Raw genomic sequence first — 22,326 nt, 5'->3', positions numbered from 1 at the left:
ATAATAATATCTTGCCAATTGCTAAATTTCTCTTTATGCTATTTATGTTTGATTATATCATTTTGAGCACCCTTAATATACTCCTTGAAGTTTCTAAACTTGAATATTTTCTAAATTCAAAGGAGCATATATTAAGGGGGAGCTTTTAGTAACCTTGATTTTGTCATCATCAAAAAAGGGGAAATTGTGAAACTAAGGTTTAGTTAATCTCGGTTTTGATGATAACAAAACAAGGTTTGGAACTTTTAGAAAAATTAGGCTAATCCAACTTATGGTAATCACCCTAGAGGGGGAAGGGGGGTTAATAGGGTGATTACCATAGGTTGGATTAGCCTAATTTTTCTAAAAATTGGTATCAGAGCTAGGCCTCTTGTTTAAGACTTAACCGTCTAAGAGGTAATGACTAATCCATTAAGCTCATCTCACATTGAAAGTTTTTCAACCACCCGACCTCCAGTCTTTATAGGAACCCATTATTCCTATTAGAAAGGAAAAATGTCTTGGTTTTTAAAATCTATTAATCTTGATCTTTGGGATGTCATTGAAGATGGTCCCCATATTCCTTCAAATTTAGAAAATGGAGTGATGGTTCCAAAACCTAAGCAAGAATGGGATGAGCTTGATAAAAACAAAATTCAATTAAATGTCAAAGCCATTTATATATTACATTGTGTTATTGATAGAAATGAATTTAATCATGTTTGGTAGTGTAAGTCGGCTAAAGAAATTTGGAGACTATTAGAAATCACTCATGAGGGAACCAACCAAGTTAAAGAGTCTAGAATCAACTTCCTTGTGCATGATTATGAATTATTTTCTATGAAGGATTTTGAATCTATTGTAGAGATGTTTTCTAGGTTCATGGTAATCGTGAATGAACTTGAAGCCTTGGGAAAGACCTACACTGAAGTAGAGAAAGTTATGAAGATCTTAAGGTCTCTACCAAAGAAATGGGAGACAAAAGTGACAGCTATTCAAGAAGCAAAGGATCTCACCAAACTCTCACTTGAAAAACTCATTAGATCACTCATGATTTATGAGATAAATTTGAACAATCATCAAAAAGTGTAAGAAAATAAGAAACGTATAACATTTATGACTTCAACAAATGATGATGAAGAGGAAAATAGTAAAGGTGAAAGTGTTGAAGACTCCATGGAAGAAAATTGCACAAATGAGGACGCTAACATGTGCTTCATGACTTTGGAGGAACAAGAAGATGAGGTAAATTCCAACTCTAACTATAATGAGTTTCGAGATGTACTTCAAGAATTATATTTTGATCTTGAAAAACTTAGGTTTAAAACCATCTCTCTTAAGAAATAGATTTCTTGTCTTGAAAATAAGCTCAATGAGCTTAAGGAAAAATTTGAAAATATTGAGAAGATAAAAATCTCTTTTGAAAAGGAAAATGGAGAATTGAAAAAGAAAAATGAATGGTTAATATCCTCTCTACAAAAATTCTCAAATGGTAAAAAAACTTTTGATATGATTTTGGCAAGTCAAAAGTGCATTTTTGATATAAAAAAAAAATGGGCTAGGTTACAAGCCTTTCAAAAATCAAAAATATTTTAAGAATTATTTTGTAAAGGAAGCCTCTAGTTTTTTACCTTCAACTATGTGCAATCTTTGTGGATGAGGAGGTCACATTAGTGATATTTGTCCTTTAAGAAAATCCCCTCATGTTCTTCAAAACTCTAACTTATTTTGAATTCCAAAGGGAAGAAAGACTAACCCTCTAGGACCCAAAAAGATATGGGTACCAAAGGTTAATTTGTTTTGTAGGGATCTATGCAAGAAGGAGGATATGCTTACTTTGGAAAGAATGCATTGATAATATTGGTAATGGTATCCCTTCTAAAGCTTAATTTGCAATATCATTTTATCATTTTGCTAACACTTTGTATAATTTGTTTTAATAATATAACATTTGGTATCACATTGATAAAGTTGCTATAATTGTTAAACCAAGGTTTGGATTATTTATTTATTTTTTTTAATATACCTAGGTAAAATTAAATGATCATATGCTTGTATGCTCTAATACTGTTATTCAATGCATGTTATATATCTTTCTAAATGCATATGTTCTCCCATATATCTTTTCCAAATCATGCTTTAAATTGGGAATGCTCTAAGGTTGAGCAATATTTTATTTGGAAAATATTCTCAAATGAAAAAGGGGGAGATTCATTTTTCAAGAGAAATTATATTATACTTATTGTTTATTTTTAACTTTTGATATCATATGATTTCCCTTATATGCTTCATTAAGACTTTTTGTTGAAGATAAAAATGGGGAGAAGTAATGGTAAGTTACTAACTTGGGAAAAAATGTCAATATTGTTTTAGCAATCCTATTTATATTGATGTTATGTGTTTTATTGGTTGTAATTGCATGCATCATATTTAATAATAATATCTTGCCAATTGCTAAATTGATTTTTATGATATTTATGTTTTATTATATCATTTTGAGCACCCTTAATATACTCCTTGAAGTTTTTAAACTTGAATATTTTTTAAATTCAAAGGAGCATATATTGAGGGGGAGTTTTTTAACAACCTTGGTTTTGTCATCATCAAAAAATGGAAGATTGTAAAACCAAGGTTTGGTTAATCTCAGTTTTGATGATAACAAAATAAGATTTAGAACTAATAATTATATTTCAAGTATGATTAGGCAAGACGATTTCCAATGCGGCAATTACAAAGACAAATCAAGCCAAAAAGAAATCATTAAGAAGAAGAAGACCTCAAAGATAAATGTTTTTCAAGACCCAAGCTTCATAAAATCTCTTTGTAAGGTTGTTGGTAAACTAGGATTTTCATGCATTACATTCTTTACTTATGCACCAAAATCATTCAAGAGTTATTTCATTTTAAATCATTTAAAATTGGATGATTTCATGTTTTCAACTAAAACCTTGTGTCAAATATTTTCCAAACTTGTTTAAAAGGTTTTAAGTTGAAAAAGTTGGTTGTTGAGTCAAAAATGACTCAACTGGTTGAACTGGATAAAGAACCAATCGACCCCCAGCTCAATCGGTCAAGGGATGCAAAAAAACCTTTTCTCTCTTCCAGAACGGTTGTTCAACCAGTCAAGGTTGAACCTCAACCGGTCGACCCCCACCTTAACCGGTTGATGTCCGGTCAAGAGGTGGTCGAGGTCCAACGGCCACCTACCAAGCATTAAATGCTAACAGCTAGTCAACGGGTCAACCGCTAGCTCTCCTCTAGCTTCAATCCCAAGCTTGAGGTTCCACTATTTCAAGGCTTTCAAACCAAGCCTTCAAGCAATACAATTGGATTATGGTTCCAATCCACCCTCTTGGACTTTTGGCTCCAAGCAACCTTTACAATTTTCAAGAGATACCCCACTCTTGAACAACCTCTCAAGTGATACCCCACACTTGAGAATCCCTAAGTGATACCTCACACTTAGATTCTTCCTTTGAAAGATTTACAAATGAAGATAATAAAGGATCTCATAAAATCCTAGTACAAAACTTTAAGGCTCAAGTGATACAAGAAAACTAGGATTGAATGGTGCACTAATGATATGCAAGTTTTAGAATAATGGTGCACTAAAAAACACTCTCTCAAGGCTCAAATATATTCAAGAAAGGGTTTGGAAGGTTAAACTCATGAAACAATGAAGATTGGAGCCTTTTTATAAAGGAGAAAAGCCAAACTAGTCGTTGGGGGTTCGACTGGTTGAATTGGGGGTCGACCAGTTGACTAGCCGTTAGCATTTAATGCTTGGTGGGTGGTCATTGGACCTCAACCGGTTGAAGTGAGGGTCGACCAGTTGAGGTTTAACCTTGATCAGTTGAACAATCGTTCTAGAAGAGAGAGAAGGTTTTTTTGTACCCCTCAACCGGTTGAGCTGGGGGTCGACCGGTTCCTTATCCAATTCAACTGGCTGGGCCGTTTTTGGCTCAACAACCAACTTTTTCAACTTAAAACCTTTTAAACAAATTTGAAAAACATTTGACACAAGGTTTTAGTTGAAAACATGAAATCATCCAATTTTAAAGGATTTAAAATAAAATGATTTTGGTGTATAAGTAAAGAATGTAATGCATGAAAATCCTAGTGCACCAACAACCTTACAAAGAGATCTTATGAAGCTTGGGTCGTGAAAAACACTTCTCTTTGAGGTATTCTTCTTCTTAATGATTTCTCTTTGGCTTGATTTGTCTTTGTGATTACCACTTTGAAAATCGTCTTGCCTAATCATACTTGAAATATAATCATTAGTTTTAACCTTGTTTAGTTATCATCAAAACTGAGATTAACCAAACCTTAGTTTCACAGGAACTAATGATTATATTTCAAGTGTGATTAGGCAAGAAGATTTCCAAAGTGGCAATTACAAAGACAAAATCAAGTCAAAGAGAAATCAATAAGAAGAAGAAGACCTTAAAGATAAGTTCTTTTCAAGACCTAAGCTTTATAGAATCTCTTTGTAAGGTTATTGGTGGACTAGGTCTTTCATGCATTACATTATTAATTTATGCACCAAAATCATCCAAAAATAATTTTGTTGTAAATCCTTTAAAATTGGATGATTTCATGTTTTCAACTAAAACCTTGTGTTAAATGTTTTCCAAACTTGTTTAAAAGGTTTTAAGTTGAAAATGATGATTGTTGAGTCAAAAACAGCTCAACCGATTGAACCGGATGAGGAACTGATCAACCTCCAACTCAACCAGTCAAGGAACCAGTCGACCCTTGGCTCAAACGGTCGAGGGATGCAAAAACCTTTTCTCTCTTCCAGAATGCTTGTTCAATCGGTCAATGTTGAACCTCAACCGGTCGAGGTTCGGTCAAGGGGTAGTCAAGGTCCAACGGTCACCTGCTAAGTATTAAATACTAACGGCTAGTCAACCGATCGACCCCCAACTCGACTGATCAAACCCCTAACGACTAGTTTGGCATTTTCCCTCTATAAAAAGGCTCCAATCTTCATTGTTTCATGAGCTTAACCTTCCTAAACCTTTCTTGAATATATTTGAGTCTTAGGAGAGTGTTTTTTAGTGCACCATTGTTCTAAAACTTGCATATTATTAGTGTACCATTCCAATCTTCATTGTTTCATGAGCTTAACATTCCTAAACCTTTCTTGAATACATTTGAGCCTTGGGATAGTGTTTTTGAGTGCACCATTGTTCTAAAACTTGCATATCATTAGTGTACCATTCAATCCTAGTTTTCTTGTATCATTTGGTCCTTAAAGTTTTGTACTAGGATTTTGTGAGATCCTTTATTATCTTCATTTGTAAATCTTTGAGAGGAAGAATCTAAGTGTGAGGTATCACTTAGGCATTCTCAAGTGTGTGGTATCACTTGAGGGGTTATTCAAGAGTGAGGTATCTCTTGAGGTTTGTAAAGGGTGCTTGGAGCCAAAAGTCCAAGAGGGTGGATTGGAACCATAGTCCAATTTCCAATTTTATTGCTTGAAGGCTTGGTTTGGAAGCCTTAAATTAGTGGAACCTCAAGCTTGGGATTGAAGCTAGAGGAAAGTGGATGTAGGTTGGGTTGCGCTGAACCACTATAAAAATCTTGTGTTTGTATTCCCTCTTCCATACTCTTTTACTTTATATGCAATTTTTTATATTTTTTATTATATATTTGCATATAATTGTCTCTTTCATTCATACAATTTAAATTTGCAACAAAAGACCATCACCCTATCCACCTCATCTCTAAGGTGGTACCTTAGATTGGATTCGCCTAATTTTTCAAACAATATCCTTGTCATCAAAGAAGAGCACTTCGATACATAAATGTAACCACCCAAATTCATGATAGTTAATATAAGAAATGAATAAGACTTTGAAGCAAGGTGTAAAAGAGACCTTGTCGTAGAAGCTTGCCTTTGTAATAGCAATGGCTTGAATAAGAAAGGCAAAATCGTTGCATCCCCACTTGCATTATGGACAAAGCAAACAAAAAAATGTTGAATTATTTAAAACCCACTCATTCACATGTCTATATAAACCATAAATTTTAACCACACAAATTGCTAATTCTTATAATATTGATTCATTATCACATAAATCCACCTATTCTTATTTCTAACGCTAATCCAGAAATTTGAAATTCCAAAACCAACCTAAAAACAATAAGAAATTGAATGCCCCTCATACTTTGGCAAGGTAATTTTTTCGAGGTCTTATCTCCTTAAAACAATGTCAAGAGTCATCACCAAAGAGGGTGTCAAAAAAATATTTCTATTGAGGGTGAAAGTGAGAAATGATATACTCATGATATCAAGATCAAAAGTAATCCTATTAAAGAAGAAAAAAAGATAAAAAAAAGTAACAACAAACAAGCTTAAACCCATTTTGTTCGTCAGTGAGAAGAGATGATCTAGAAAATCAAAATCTCCATGCCATCCTTCTGTGGAACAGAGTTCTAAAGGTCAATTGACCCTGGATTAAGGCTTAAGATATCTCAGGAAAAAAACATTCATTGTTGGGATTAAGCCTTAGAAAGTATGACATGATGTAACAAATTGAGATTCATTTATAAATTTATTTATTTATGTTTCTTGGATTTTCCTTAAATATCTCATTTGTATTAATTGGTTATTTGAGCATACATGCCCCATATCACTTATATTGTACATGACTTGTGTGCATTAGGAGTTGGACTAAAGATACAAGTCATGGGTTCCTTGTAAGTAGATAAGTTATACACAATTGGTCATGGATTTGGACAATCTAGTAGAGACTATAGTGCATCACTTCCTAATTAGAGGGATGACTTGTCTTGGCTTTCGGGATGGGTTTCCCATGGTGAGTGTGCTATTGTATGTGACGCATACTAGATAGGACCTATGGTGAATCATGACGCTATGCTATCAATTATCATGATTCACCATGTTATTTACTACATGGACTCTAACCTTGAGGAAATATTGAGCCTGTGCCAAAATCAACAGGAGGTTTTAACTTATGGGTGAGACCATAAAGTGGTCATATATTCCTATGCATTAGGCCACTATTGATGGAGGCTGGTGAAAACAGGAATTATCAATAGAGGCACCATGGTATCTCATAGGATTGAGACAATGTGTTCCCTTGGGTGATCCTAAGGATATGTGCTCATGAAATTTGTGGCCATAATAATTCCTTTGGTGGAATTTGATATATACTCCTTGGACTTAGAGTATGTCATTTGGTCATATAATAACTGGGATCTGCAACTCAAGGATTTGAGAGGTAATTTTGATAGGTTATAGTACTATCTTATTAGATTACGGATACTAGTTCATGGGAAGTTTGCATGCAATGGATAGTAGGTCACGAATCTGAGCATTTCATGTTTTACCGTAATATACATAGGGTACTGGAGTGCAGTTGACTCTCTATAGTGGGATGTTGATTAACTAGGTCCTAGTATGGTTAATTAATCAATTAGCAACCTTTATTTGGGCTAGATTAAGTGACCTAAGCCCATGGTGGGCTTAAGTCACTTAAGCCCATGGTGGGCTTAAATCACTTAAGCCTAATATGAAGCCTATAAATACCCCTTTAAGGGTTAGAGTTTTCATGTCTTTTCGTTTTCTCCTTATATTTAAAAGAGAGAACCCTAGCTTCCATACTTGAGATCTCCACTATATTAATGCCTAGACATACTGAAGAGTCATCGGGTGGAATATCTTGGGTGTACGAGAAGCGCACTGGAATCACATAGGCCACATGGATGAAAACCACACAGGATGTGCACAGGCCGCGTGCAATCACATAGGATGTGCACAGGCCACGTGCACAAGAATCGCATGGGACGTGGACGTGGGTAGTAGCATGAGGAGAGATTCTCCAGGTTTTATATGCATGTTCGTCAATGAATGGATTTTGATATGGGAACATCCAAACCACAAGTATGAATTTCAAATCTTTAGATCTTTATTTCATAATGGTTTTTGAAGCCATTATTTTCCATTGTGTTAGATTTAGAGGGCCGAGGATAGATTTGCATGCACCTTACACAATCCAGGGCAAGAGAACAGAGTAATAAAGGGTTCCCAACAATTAGTCTAATGATAGGGTTGTGGATCAAATGATCTGGGAGTCATCATTTTTTCATAATGTTCTTTTTTTTCTTCTTCTTTTACGTTGTTTCGCTTGATTGCATTCTTATCTTGGCAGATAATGTATCTGGGTTGTTTGATATTTTCTTTTCTTTATTTATTTTTCCTTTTTTTTCTCATAGTTTGCCTTGATTTCATTGTTATTCGGCAATGCTTATATATTTTTACTACTTTATAGCTATGTGGACATGACTATGGATTTCATGTTTTCTTGTACTTGACTTTGTACCTAGGTTTGACTAATGAAAATCATGTATAAGAGGTTCTGATAAAAATAAATGAACAAAAGCTTGTCTATGTAGCAGTTTGTGGCTAAGAAATCATTGAAAGTCATCTTATTGAATCACTGATATGGTAAAATGACACTTTTCTTGTGCCATTGTATTTTAGGCAGTTTGTGTTGTATAATTGCTTTGTTTTTTAAAGTGGATTTGTGTCACCTTCAACAATTTTCATTCCTATGCAATCATTATTGTATACCTTGTGCAACAAGAAAGAAATGATGTGTTTATATTTTTTTGTTGATAGTTGTTGTGATTCACACAATAATGAGTTACACTATGTGATTGGATTTAATAAAGGTGTTGGAAGTCTTAAAATGTGATTGCATAGTTATTTTGCTTTAAGTTTTCTTTGGTTTGTTGACTTGAAACTCATGTTAGTTATTAGTGATTTAGGTCAATTTCCAATTGTAGCTTGGTGTCTTCCTCTATAAGGAATAACAAGGCAAACAAGGGTTTCACCAAGATTTCCTTTATGGAAATTGCATGCTTGAATTAATATTTAAATCAACTATTAATAGAAAATGAAGAGAAAAAAAAGCACTAAATCATAATGGTAGAGCTAGCTCTACTTTTGTAATCCACTACAAAAGTTTTTTGTTTCTTATTATTTTTGTGGTTTCCTTAAGAAATAATATAAGGTGGAGTGTGGGGTTTAATAAGTTCAAAGCTACAACAATGATAAAAAGTGTGTTTTTTTTCTTCTTCTACCTTAATATGTAAATCAATTCATGCTTTTTTTGTTTGAGTGATTGGTTTAATCAATGTTGTTTTTAACAACTTGTTTAGTATTTATGTAAGATTTTCATTCATCTTGTTCTGCCCCTTAACACAAGTAATCTTCCCTTTCTCCCTTTCATGATGATTATGAACTTGTTAGATTTTCTCTCAAGCGGTATATAAGTTTTGGAGGTTGGATTTTTGGATGTTTTTGAAAGATAATAATTGAGTTTGAATTTTTGGATTAATTTGAAAGATAAGAATGAGTAGGAAGGTTTTGAGTTTTTGCTTTGAAGAAATTCATATGATCATGTGTGGCTAAATGTTGGTTGTTTTATTGACAATTGGTTTTTGGGAACTTGATTCTTCATACCTTGATTCTTGAAGCTAAACATGTTCCTTTTGTAAGATGTGATTCGTCTCATGGTAGCTTAGCTTTAAAGGCGTATCAACAAAATTTATACCTTAAATACTATTACTAAAGTAGCCAAGCTACTATAGCATAGTGGTTCTAGGATCGTTCACTGGGATGGGTTTTCACTTCACAAATGATATTAATTCAAAGATGAATTGGTGCCTTTTCATTTCAAGGTTAGCTTTAAAAGAAAACATAAAGATGTAAATGTTTTAGAAAGATTTAAACTAATCTAAGCTAACATTAAAGATTAAAATGAAAGGGTGTAAAAACAAGTTTCTCAAAGATAGGATAGCTATGCTCTGGCTCTTATGCAAATTGGAAATCTTAGGATAGGCTCCTCGCGTTGGGGTTGCAACTATGGTGATGCTTGCTTCCCGAACCGGTATGGATTTAGCAAATCAAGTTTTAATCCTTTAAAATGGCAAAACAGATGGTAGTGAATTTCATCAATGGTTATTCACCTTAGACTTCCTTTGAATGGCTCGTAAGAGATAACTAATGGTCTAAAGCCAAAAGCTTACCAAATATTGGCAACTCAAAGTCATTCCAGGTGATAAACTCACCTTTCAATGGTCATTGAAATTGGTTCTAACAGATTAATGCAAAACTTTGGAATTGAAAACTTCACCTTCCAATAGCTCGTAGGAGATAACTAATGGATAAAAATCCAAAAGCTTATCAAGTATTGGCCGTTGGAAGTTGTCCAAAGGAAATAAAAACCAAACTTTGCATTAATGAACCATTAATGAAAAACGAATACCTTACCTTCCAGGTGCGAGAAATTTCCATGGGATTGCATCCAAGTCATCACATAACATCCATACTTTGAGAAACTAAAAGTTTTAGCCAATCATCCTCTGAGGAAAAGCCCTCAGAGGCTGTTTGGCTACTAAGAAAATAGAAATGGGGAAGAACAGGAGAAGAGAGAAAAAACAGAGCAAGGCTCTATATATTTTATATATTGATCGATATTACATATATGATTCTATATCTATTACAGTGGATGCAAGGGAATATATATAGAGACGTTTTTCCAACCTTCCTAGCTAAGAAATCTTATGGTTGGTGGATTACAAGGAGAAGAATGGAAATTTATACAAAAATATCTGAAGAAAAATATCCAAAAGTGTCAGTCGCAACTATCGGGAAGCTTCAGGAGAACACCCGTGCACTGTTCAAAATGGCTGCGAAATTCTCGCAGCAAAAGGCTGATTTCGCAGCCATGCAAAAATCTTCCTTTAGCTTGGAGTGATCATCTTCCAATGGCTTTAACTCCTTCATTTCAACTCCGAATCGCACACCGTTTGAAGCGTTGGATTCTTGACTTCCTGAGCTTTGAAATGGTATATAGAATGTAGAAAATGGACTTCGGGAAGTGCTCCAAAAGTGCAAAAGAAGACTGCAGCTGCTGTCCTCTATTTTCTTCACTCTGTTTTCCTCTTCTCCATTGCTTGTGCTCGTGTTTCCACTTGAAATTCAAGCCTGTAAACTTCCAAAATCCTTGCTTTAACTTGTCCAAGTAGCTCCTCCATCAATTGGCATGCTTGAATTGGTTCATGAGCTAATAAAAACATGTAAACTTGTCACAAAATGGTTAAAACCAATTACTAAGGACCTTAATGAATTAATTGGGTTAAATGAATATGATTACTACTCAAAGGTGCTTAAAACCATTATAATTAGATCTACAAAATAGCACTTTTTGGTAGTAATCACACCCCCCAACCGAATCATTGCTAGTCCCTTAGTAATGGAGGAGATAAAAACTAAGTAAACTATAATAATATACATAAAAGAGATCATGCAAATCACTCCAAAAAATTATATGAGTGGCATGATGGACATCCATGGATCAATAAAGATGTGAAACTAAACCTATAATAAGAGTTGTCAAAGCATTCACTTGATCATAGAGTACAAAGAATGGATATTATGCAAGTTTAAGCATCAAAAGAATTTCCATTCTCAAAAGATCCAAATCAAATTCTTCCACTAAAAGCTAAGTGTTAATGTGATTAGCTTCCGAGTATAGTATGGATAACTATCATCTCCCCCCAACCTAAGTCTTTCTTTAAGCTTAGCAAAATTAACCATCTCTTGATAGGTTAGGAACGCACCTCTTATTCACAATTCTTTTCACTTACTAAACTTAACCAATTCACCCATGTAACAAGCAGAGGATCGGTGACTCCCAACCAATAAAGGCTTAGGGCACCAGGCTTTAAAGGCTTTCACCACCCCTTCGGACCATGCTCAGGTTTCAAGGCAAGCAAAGAAGTTTATTCTATATATATATATATATATATTTTCTTTTTCTTTTTCTTTTTCTTTTTTCTATTTTTTTTCAAAGACTCATTGGTCTTTATGAGGTGTCCCAACACTATTAAAGAGAGGTTAAAGGTGTCAAATTATGATTTCTCAAGCTTAGAGGGTGAGATAGTTTCACATCTTATAACCGGAATCTAATGTATGTGTGTGCGAATAGCTTAAGGTGGAAGAGATAAGTTTGCATGCAATGGGAGTTTCAACAATTCATCAACTTTTAGAAGAGCATAATACAAACTCTAAGACTCATGTAATCAAGTTGAAACTCGACTTCTCTCATTTAATTTTGAGAGTTAATCCTTAATATCCATGGAGTTTAAAGCAAAAATTTTAAAAATTAAGCAAAAAGCAACTAAATTACCAAAATAACTTAGCATTATTAACAATGCTTACTTCCTCAACTCTCCCCCCAACCAAGCTGAACATTGTCCTCAATGTGACAAAAGCGATTGAAAAATAGAGAGGAAGTGGTACCTCCTGAGTGACATGGAGTCTGAGTCGTATAGGAGAAACCACATGTTTCAAAGAAAACATAAGAGTTAGTGAGTAGAGGAAATAGAAAAATGCTAAGTTTAAACAAAAATGATTTCTATATATGATGTATTATTAGTAATACATCCAATTCCAAAATATAAGACATCAAAATATGGAATTATTTATACTAATATGTAAATACAAAAAATGAAGAGATGATAAAGTAATGGTAGAGTCATGGGGAGCTGATGCATCTGTGGTGGCCTCTTGAGTGGATTGGATCATGACTTTGGCCTCTGTTCTGGTAGTCTCCTTAGGTGGCATAGTCTCCTCAGCTGGAGCTATGGGCTCTGATGGTTTAAGGAGGTCAGAAATGGAGTGAGAGGCTTTGTGTGTGATCTTAGTGAAAGGGCTCTCCTCTTTAGATGCATGGTTGCGAGGCTCTCTTCTCATTTTCACAACTTTCCTTGGCTTTGCAAAGTGTCTTCGCAAACCTCTCTTCATTTTGCAAGTCATTTTTATAGCCTGGAGGTGATTTCATAGCTTGGAGGTCATTTCGCAGCCAAAGGGCATTTTCGCAGACCATTTCGCAGCCCAAAGGTGATTTCGCAGCCAAAAGTCATTTTCGCAAACCATTTCGCAGCTACGAAATGAGGGTACTGTGCTGCGAAATGGCACTCGTGTGCCAAAGGGGTGTTTCGCAGCTGCGAAACACCCTGCGAAATTGGGCTATGGCTGCGAAAATTGGAGATTTCACGCTTTGGGGATTTCGCAGCCATTTCGCAGCTGAGAAATGGAGTTCTTGTGCTGCGAAATGGCACTCGTGTGCCAAAAGGTGTTTTCGCAGCTGCGAAAATTTTCGCAGAGAGGGGTGTTGGGCTGCGAAATTTATTTTGCAGCGGAGGGCCATTTTCGCAGCCAAACCTTGATTTCGCAGAGGCCATGTAAGGGTTGCGAAATGATTTCGCAGCAGATGGCCATTTTCGCAGGGGCCGATTTTGGGCTTCGAAATTTCGCAGCCACTAAAATTTCATAGCTTTGAGCTCCTTTTGGCCCTCTGAGACCTTCCTTCATATTCTTTGTAATTGTTCCTACAAAAGATCATTCAAAAAGAGGAAGTTACTTATAATTAACAAAACTTTAGACCAAAATTAAAATCAAAAGAGTTAATAAAGCTTCTAAATTAATAAACTTAAACAAAAAATATGGACTTTGGTGAAACCAAGCCCATCTAACCCTTTTCTGATTAGGCTTTCTGTGGCTCAAGGAGGTTGATTTCCTCCTTGTCTTGCTTGAATGGTTCAATGAATGGCTTGAGACGATGGCCATTGACCTTGAAGGTGTCAATACTGTTGGACTTCAGTAATTCCACCACTCCACTGGGATGCACTTGGTGAATTATGAAAGGACCCGTCCACCTGGATTTCAATTTTCCTGGAAAGAGATGAAGTTTAGAGTCATAAAGCAAAACTCTTTGTCCCTTGGTCAAATTCTTCTGATTTACCAATTGATCATGCCATTTTTTCAATCTTGCTTTTGCAATTTTTGAATTGAGGTATGCATCATTCCTCATTTCCTCCAATTCATTCAAATCCAAACATCTCTTTAACCCGGCTCTTGTCAAATCCATGTTGAGCTTTTTGATTGCCCACCATGCTTTATATTCAATCTCTACTGGAAGATGACACGCTTTGCCATGGATTCCAAATAACTCTCCTCAATCTCATATTGCTTTGGTGATCAAAAAGCTATCAAAACACCAAAACTTAACACAATTTGATTAGAATTGATTGCAAGGGTCCTTAACATGCCAATTGAGTTAAAAGGTAATAACTACTACTCAAAAGTGTTTAAAAGAGTTAATTACAAGCTATCAAATAGCACTTTTTGAGTAGTAATCAAGATTTATTTTGTAAATGCATCTAATGGTTTTTCCCTCCTAGCCAAATTTTACTTATATGTGGCTTTATAGTATTTTTTTTATAAAAAAAAAAATTCATTGAGGTTTTTGAGCATCCTTGGTAAATATCCTAATAGTTTTCTGTTTAGGGCGTTATATTTGATTAATATTTACTTATAGAACATTAGGTTAATTTTACCTTTTCAACAATTGATTGTAGGGAAGCCAATACAGCCAAGCTTCTTGGATAGCAAAATAGTTAGGAGAATTATCTTTGAACTCTTAACTATTTAAGTGATTTAACAATGTTTGAAACTATTGATTTATCCAACCCATATGTTTTCTGGGCTTTGAGTATGTGTCATTATTGTTGTGAAAGTGTTTATTTATTTATTTTGATCAAAATGTGTTTTTCTTAATTGGAAATAGAACTTGAGAACCCTACATTCCTACTCCTAATGGAATGAGTTGTTACGTAATGGCTTCCAATCAATTTTATGTTTTAACTCCTTCCCATAAGTTGCATATAAAGTTTATGATAATTTATTTATATATTTTTCAAGGTTGCAATCTGAATCTTTTTATGAATACATTTATAGTATATTTGCACCTTCTATTTCTATTGTTGTGTGTGTGTTGTTTAATTTTTATTTTTTTATTAAATAAACAATCAGACCATTTATGAAAGAACACAAAAAAAAAAAAAAGACCACACCGTTTGTATGTAGATAGTATACACTGTGCTTTAAAATGAGAAAACCAAATGGTTATTTTTTTAATTTATTATTATTATTTTATTGAAGTCGCATTTTAGAAATGAGACTTTAAACATTAAAGTTGCATCTCCAAGATACAATTTCATAATAGTAAATGTCTTTATCATCAAGATTATCCACTACTACATTATTTTGATAAGCTAGCACAGTCCTTTTCAGTGCAATCTCAAAAATATTATCCATATTTGCATGTAGGAGACTTTTTATGGTAATCTTTGGACTTATGGAATAATTATGCTATTGTAAGAACAGGAAATTTGTCAATTTCTATAGAAAGAATTGCTTTTATTTGTTGTATTTGAGTTATGAAAGTGGATTATGATTACAAGGTTTTGTATCAAAAGTAAAGGTGGATACCAAGCATATAGCTTGTGGACTACCTATTAGGGTTGACATTTGCAGGGCATTATGCTTTCCTAGTGCCTTGACCCTCATTGTTTCTAATCTCAACAAAAAAATTCAACGAACTTTTCATATGCCGTGAAGTTGTCTTCTTCATTATGAGAAGTACTCATTAGCTAATGTTCAAGGGCTAGGAGATGATAGGGAAGAGTCTTGATACTTTAAAAACATCAATTCAAACAAGCCTTAAAACATTTCTACCTCATGTTCTAATGGAGGATGGAGTCTCAAAAGATGATGACAGGTTGGATGGTATCCAATTAATTTGTTTTGGTAATTCATTCTTCCTCTAATAATATGCTCCCATAATTTTCTTATATTTAAAATTATGATGTTAGGTATAAATTTTTTGAAGAAATGAGTCATCATCACTTAAACATTTTTTATTTAGTAGTTATCTTTTTCTAGCACATGAAATTTAACTTAGAACATTTCCATCCCTACCCGCAATCCTTTGCCGCTTGAGATAGTCATCACTTGAACTGTCACTAACAAATTGAAAGGATCACATATTTTAAACTTGAAAAAGACCAAAAATGGCTATAGTCATGTTACAACTTACAAGATAAACAATTTGAAAAGCTTACACAATGAAGTAGATTACTCTTTTTTTTTCTTGGTGATTGTGAATGCTTCCTAATTAAATTTCCCTTTTGGAAAAAAATTTTATTATGATTCCATGGTGCAAATGCAATATCCTCAGGTTCTTATCATCATCGAGTCAATAAATGTTTGTTGATACCTACTTCCTTTTGAGGCAGTAGATTGCAACAACATGGCCAATGAAGTAAGAGTAATAGGTGTGGGCTGAAAAAAGGGTTTATGGAAGCCTGTCTTCACTAAAGTCCAAAAAAAAAGTAAAGGGAAGCCATTAAATTGGTTGACAGTTACATTCCAAATGGGATATTGTTTTTGGAAGTGGTAAAATAGATAATGCTTGTCTTTACTGAAATTTCCACTAGAGATATTCTGGTCGGTAGCTATATAAAAAAGAATGTTGAAGACTATATGCACTGTTCAAATATCAACTCAATACTGAACTTCAAGAAAATGGAGAAGGATTTAGAATCATGTTGTGACATACAAGGTAAATACCAATAATATGCTACAATAAAGAAGACTTTTCGAAGCCCTTAGTCTTGATTGGTGTGTCCTATGTAGGAAAAGTAGAAAAATGATTGACCGTTATTTTATACATTGTTCGATCACTTTGGGGTTATGAGATAGGTTATTCAAATAGGTTGGAATGGTATGGGCTCAACTTAAGAGTTTTTACATCATGATGATTATTCTTTTGGGAGATCCACTAGAAGTAAGACCCTTTAGAAGATTATTTATCTCACTTTGATTTGGATTGTGTAACGAGAGAGAAATGTTAGGATCTTTAAGGATAAATGGAGGATGCCAAAGATGTGAGATTTACTTCATTTCTTATCTTCTTTTTAGGCTTCTTATATTGACAACTTTAAAGACATTCCTTCAAATGTCATTTAACTTAGTTGGCATTTAGTATGCACACCATTAAGGTTGGGCCAACAATGAGAGGAACCTAGACAGGCTTAAGGATATGAAATCCTTGTACTTTCTTTTATGATCTATCATTTTGTATAAATCTCCTTGTATAGCAGGGGTTTCTTTGTGTTTTGATTAGGTTTATGTATTTTTCAAGAGGATTTCACATCCTTCTTATGAACTCTTTATATGTAATTAATACATCTCTTGTTTTTTAATAAGAAAAAATGTTGGAAAAATGCTTTGAAAATGGGATCTATTTAAAGTTTGTAGCTACTTTGACATGATAGGAAAGTTTCCCTTTCTTGATAGGTGACATGAACTTCTTCTTAATTTGGCCTCTTCTTAGAATTAAGTTTTATATTTAGTGTGAAACTTAAGGATTAGTCATTTTTAAAAATGGACTAATTACTCCATCTATTAAAAAGCTTTTTTTGTTTTATGTGTTAATTTGGAAACTACATTGTGAGGTTGTATTTTTATCCATTACAATACTTACTGAATATCTTATGCTAACCGTAGTCAGTTGTAGCAATCCTATAATAAGTTGCTACACCTACATCTCTACAAAACTTATATGAATGATATTTGATATCTTTCATTAATGTTTTTTTCCTTTTGAGCACACCCAAATTTTCATCTATATTAGTTGGGGAATGTTGAGATACCTAACTTTTCATCTATATTAGTTGGGAAATGTTGAGATCAACACTATTGATTGTGTACTTTCCAAATGCTACAAGGAAATTGACAACTTTCAGTATGGCTATACCATCATTTACCTTATGTGCTGTTTTTTTTTTTTAGGTTTAACTTCATATTTCACCAGTTGTGTCATTTTCTTTTCTAGAAGTGGGATCTTAAATTCAACTTTAGTGAGAGATCCGAACTTTTTTTAAATAGGTTTTACTGTCTCTTTGTTCATTATGTTAATATATTGATTTAGTTATTGCTTTTTGATTTTTGGTGTTTGACTAGCTCATCATCATGAGGTGAAAATTTAGTGTTTTATAGTATGCTTTTTTTCCCTAGGATTTCTATCCATATATTAGTTCTTTTATTTTTTTAAGTAGTAATAATTTTCATGTAGATAATCAAGAATCTTGGTGGTTTTGTTACCTCTTATGAAAGCTTGTGGACACATGTTGTCACAAGAAAAGTCATACCATTGAATTTTTACACTACTTTACGTCTTAGTTTGTCAAAATCTTTTCCCTACTTTATGTTCCAAGTTAGTTTTAGTCAAAACTGAAAGTTATCACTTTGATTCCATATCTTTCTACCTTCATTGTTATATTTTTTCACACAGTATTATCTATTATAAGTTTTGCAACTAGTAATTATTATGCACAATTAAGATTTAGATTATGTTGGATTTTCTATCATTATTGTGCTATTTTCTAAAGTAGTATCACTCATCATCCCTATGATTAGTGCTATTATGGTTTTTTTTTTTTTTTTTTTTTTTTTTTTGCTTCATGTGTTGTAATGAGATTATTTTATTTTTTATGGTTTTAATTGTTTAGGGCATCCCCTTTTCTTGACATTGTTTAGCGCACGCCCCCTTTGATTCGTGCCCACTTGGTGTATCAGCTGATTCATGTCCAGCTGGTGCTCCTTGATTGAGGAAGTAATCAACAAAATTTATAACCTATTACACCATAAACTAGGGTAGCAAAGACAAAGCTACTATAGCATAGTGGCTCTAGGATCGTTCACTGGGATAGGTTTTCACTTCACAAATGATATTAATTCAAAGTTGAATTGGTGCCTTTTCATTTCAAGGTTAGCTTTAAAAGAAAACATAAACTTGAGTTGGAAAAGGTTTGGTTTTAAACTAATCAAAAATAATAACTGATTTTACTTACAAAGAAAAGTGTTTCTTGGAGTTCAGATCACTAGGCTCAGGTTCCTCATACAAAAAGGAGAGTTTCGGTCACTTGTTTCTTTTCCTCGCATTAGAGAATTAACATATAGTTAATTCTCTAACCGGTGTTGTATAGATGCTTCCCATTAATGGGTTCAAACACTAAATCCCTCTCACTGATGCATCTTGCAATGGCTCGTGCCTCTCACCTAGCATTTACCATTCAAGGTGATCTTTAACCTTGGATTACCCGTCAAAAGCTCGCAAGAGATAACTAATGGATGTCTCCTTAGAGTCCAAAAGCTTACCAAGTGTTGGATATTCTAGAAAATCCTACCTTCAAACCACCTCCCAAAAGCTCGCAAGAGATAAACTAGTGCATCTCCATGGACGGAGATCACTGGCCTTACCAATTGTTGGCTCAGGTGAATTGAAGATGTTTTAAGTTAACTAAAAAGATAAAAACCATTAACGGGTCACACTTTCTCTTCATTAAAAACTAAAACAACAAAACTTCCAATTTATGCATGTGGAAACTTACCCGGCTTTCTTCACTCCAAGAGACGAAGAGCCTAGCCTCTCATCCTCTGAGGAAAAATCCTCAGAGTTTGATTGGCTAGAAAGAAAAATAACTAGAAAACAAAAATATATATATGAAAAGTAGAGCAAGTGCTCTGTAGATATATTTCTTACTTACACAAAAGGGTGTCTCCTCCTCCTCTCTCCGAGAACAGCCTCCCGAGAGCTATTTATAAAGAAAATTACAAAACAAAATATCTGAGGTTATTCACCCCTTTTCCAAACTTAATAACTAAAGAATCCTATAATTGGTGGGTTACAAGGAGAAGAATGGAAATTTATACAAAAATATCTGAAGAAAAATATCCAAAAGTGTCGGTCGCAACTATCGGGAAGCTTCAGGAGAACACCGTGCACTGTGCAAAATGGCTGCAAAATTCTCGCAGCAAAAGGCTGATTTCGCAGCCGTGCAAAAATTCTTCCTTCAGCTTGGAGTGATCGGCTTCCAATGGCTGTAACTCCTTCATTTCAACTCTGAATCGCACACTGTTTGAAGCATTGGATTGTTGACTTCCTGAGCTTTGAAACGACATATAGCATGCATAAATTGGACTCCAGAAAGTGCTCCAAAAGTGGCTAACATGACTGTCATCAAGAATGCTTCATGGCAGATTTCACTTTGCTTCCCCTCCTTGCATTCCGGATTTGCTTATGGCAAAGGACTTCAAAGCTTTGGTTCTTCATGTTTCTGAGCTTTCCATTGCTTTGCCATGGATTCCAAAGAACTCTCCTCAATCTTGGATTGCTTTGGTGATCAAAAAGCTATCAAAACACCAAAACTTAACACAATTTGATTAGAATTGATTGCAAGGGTCCTTAACATGCCAATTGAGTTAAAAGGTAATAACTACTACTCAAAATTGTTTAAAAGAGTTAATTACAAGCTATCAAATTGCACTTTTTGAGTAGTAATCACCCTTCTTGGAGTTTGTTTGCGACATCCCCCTTCCTTTACTTTAGTTATGGCATCCCTTTTCCTAGAGTTTCATTGAAACACCCCCTCTTCCTTGAGTTTTTTTTTTTAGGTATCCCCCTTCCTTGATTTTATTTAGGACATCCCCCATTTCCTTTAGTTTGTTTAAGGCATTCCCATTCCTTAAGCTTGTTTAGCACATCTACCTTCCTCGAGTGTTATTAAGACATCCCCCTACCTTTAGTTTGTTTAGGGCATCCCTATTCCTTGAGTTTCTTTAGGGCATCCCCTTCCTTTAGTGACTTTAGGGCATCAACCTTGCTTGAGTTTCTTAGGTTATCCCTTTTCATGAAGATTATTTAGTTCATTCCCCTTCTTGGAGTTTGTGTAGAGAATCTCCATTCCTTGAGTTTGTTTAAGGAACCCTCCTTTCAAGAGTTGATTCAGTGCACTCCCACTTCCTTGAGATTTATAAGGCATCCACCTCTTGGAGTTTGTTCAACCTCTCCCCCTTTCTTAAGTTTTTTTTGGCACATCTCCTCTAATTGAGTTTGTTTAGGGCATCCCCCTTTTTGGAGTTTATTTACAACATCCGCTTTCCTTTAGTGTTATTAGGGCATCCTCCTTTCTTTAGTTTATTTTTGACATCCCGCTTCCTCAAGTTCGTTTATGACATCCCCCTTCCTTGAGTTTGTTTGGAGCACCCCTTTCCTTGAGTTTGTTTTAGACATCCTCTTTCCTTGAGTTGGTTTAGGGAATCCCTTCTCTTGGAGTTTGTTTAGGGCATCTTCCTTCCTTAAGTTTCTTTAGGGTATTCCCATTCGGTTATTTTGTTTAGGGAATCCCCCATTCTTGAGTCTTTTTAGGGCATTCCCCTTCCTTGACTTTGTTTATGACATCTCCTTTCCTTGAGTGTGTTCATAGTTCCATCATTTTAACTAAGTTCTATCTCTATTTATCCATAGTTCCTTTGGTTTCTCTTCATTGCGACAAAGTCCGAAGCTCAATCTCTGTTTATCTCTAGTTCCTATAGATTTATGTCATTATGACTAGGTTTTATCTAAGTTTATCCTTAGTTATATGGGATTTCTATCATTATGACAACGTCTTAGGTTCTATATAAGTTTATCTATAGTTCCTCTGCATTCTAGTCACATCAACTATGTTCAATCTCAATTTGTCCTTAGTTATTTCAGATTATCTTCCTCCCGACACCATCCTAGGTTCTATCTAAGTTTATCCTTAGTTCCTTTGCATTCATATCATTTTGACTAAGTTCTTTCTCAATTTTTCCTTAGTTTCTTTGGATTCTCATGATTGCGACGTCATCCTAAGTTCTATCTCTATTTATCTCTAGTTCCTTTAGATTCCCATCATTTCAACCGGGTTCTAATTTATGTTTATCCTTAGTTCTTTGTGATTTATGTTATTATACACCCTCCTAGGTTCTATCTAAGTTTATATTTATTTATTTGTGATTTTTATCATTACGACACCGTCAAAACATAATAGAACCTAGGACATTGTCTAACGGAAGAGAATCCAAAAGTACTAAGGACAAACTAAGATAGAACTTAGTCGATGTGACAAGAATGCAAAGAAACTAAGGATAAACTTAGATAGAACCTAGTTGCAAAGATAGGAATCTAAAGGAACCAGAGATAAACCACTACAAGAAAAAAGAGAAACAATGACGTTTTTTAAGTGTCAAGAAAGAGAAAAAGATGGTGCTTCTCTAAAGAATCATCTTCTAGCCTATGATTGTATATATTAGGCAACAATGACACTTTTAAGAGGTGCCATATTTGATTAATACTTTCAATGACACTTAAAAAAAGCATCATCTTTGAATAATATTAACAATGACACTCTTAAAAATGTCATAGTTGAATAATTTTTATTGAAATATTTTTTCAAAATTATCAATTTTGACAATTATAAGATCATCATCTTTGATTAGTTTTATCAATGACACTTCCAGAAGCACCATCTTTGAACATTTGCTTTTAAAAATAATATTTATATCCTCTTATTAAAATAATAAATTTCCTGTAT

The sequence above is a fragment of the Vitis vinifera genome, chromosome 18 (assembly GCF_030704535.1).
Source record: "Vitis vinifera cultivar Pinot Noir 40024 chromosome 18, ASM3070453v1".
Taxonomy (NCBI): Eukaryota; Viridiplantae; Streptophyta; class Magnoliopsida; order Vitales; family Vitaceae; genus Vitis; species Vitis vinifera.
This window is presented reverse-complemented; position numbering follows the sequence as displayed.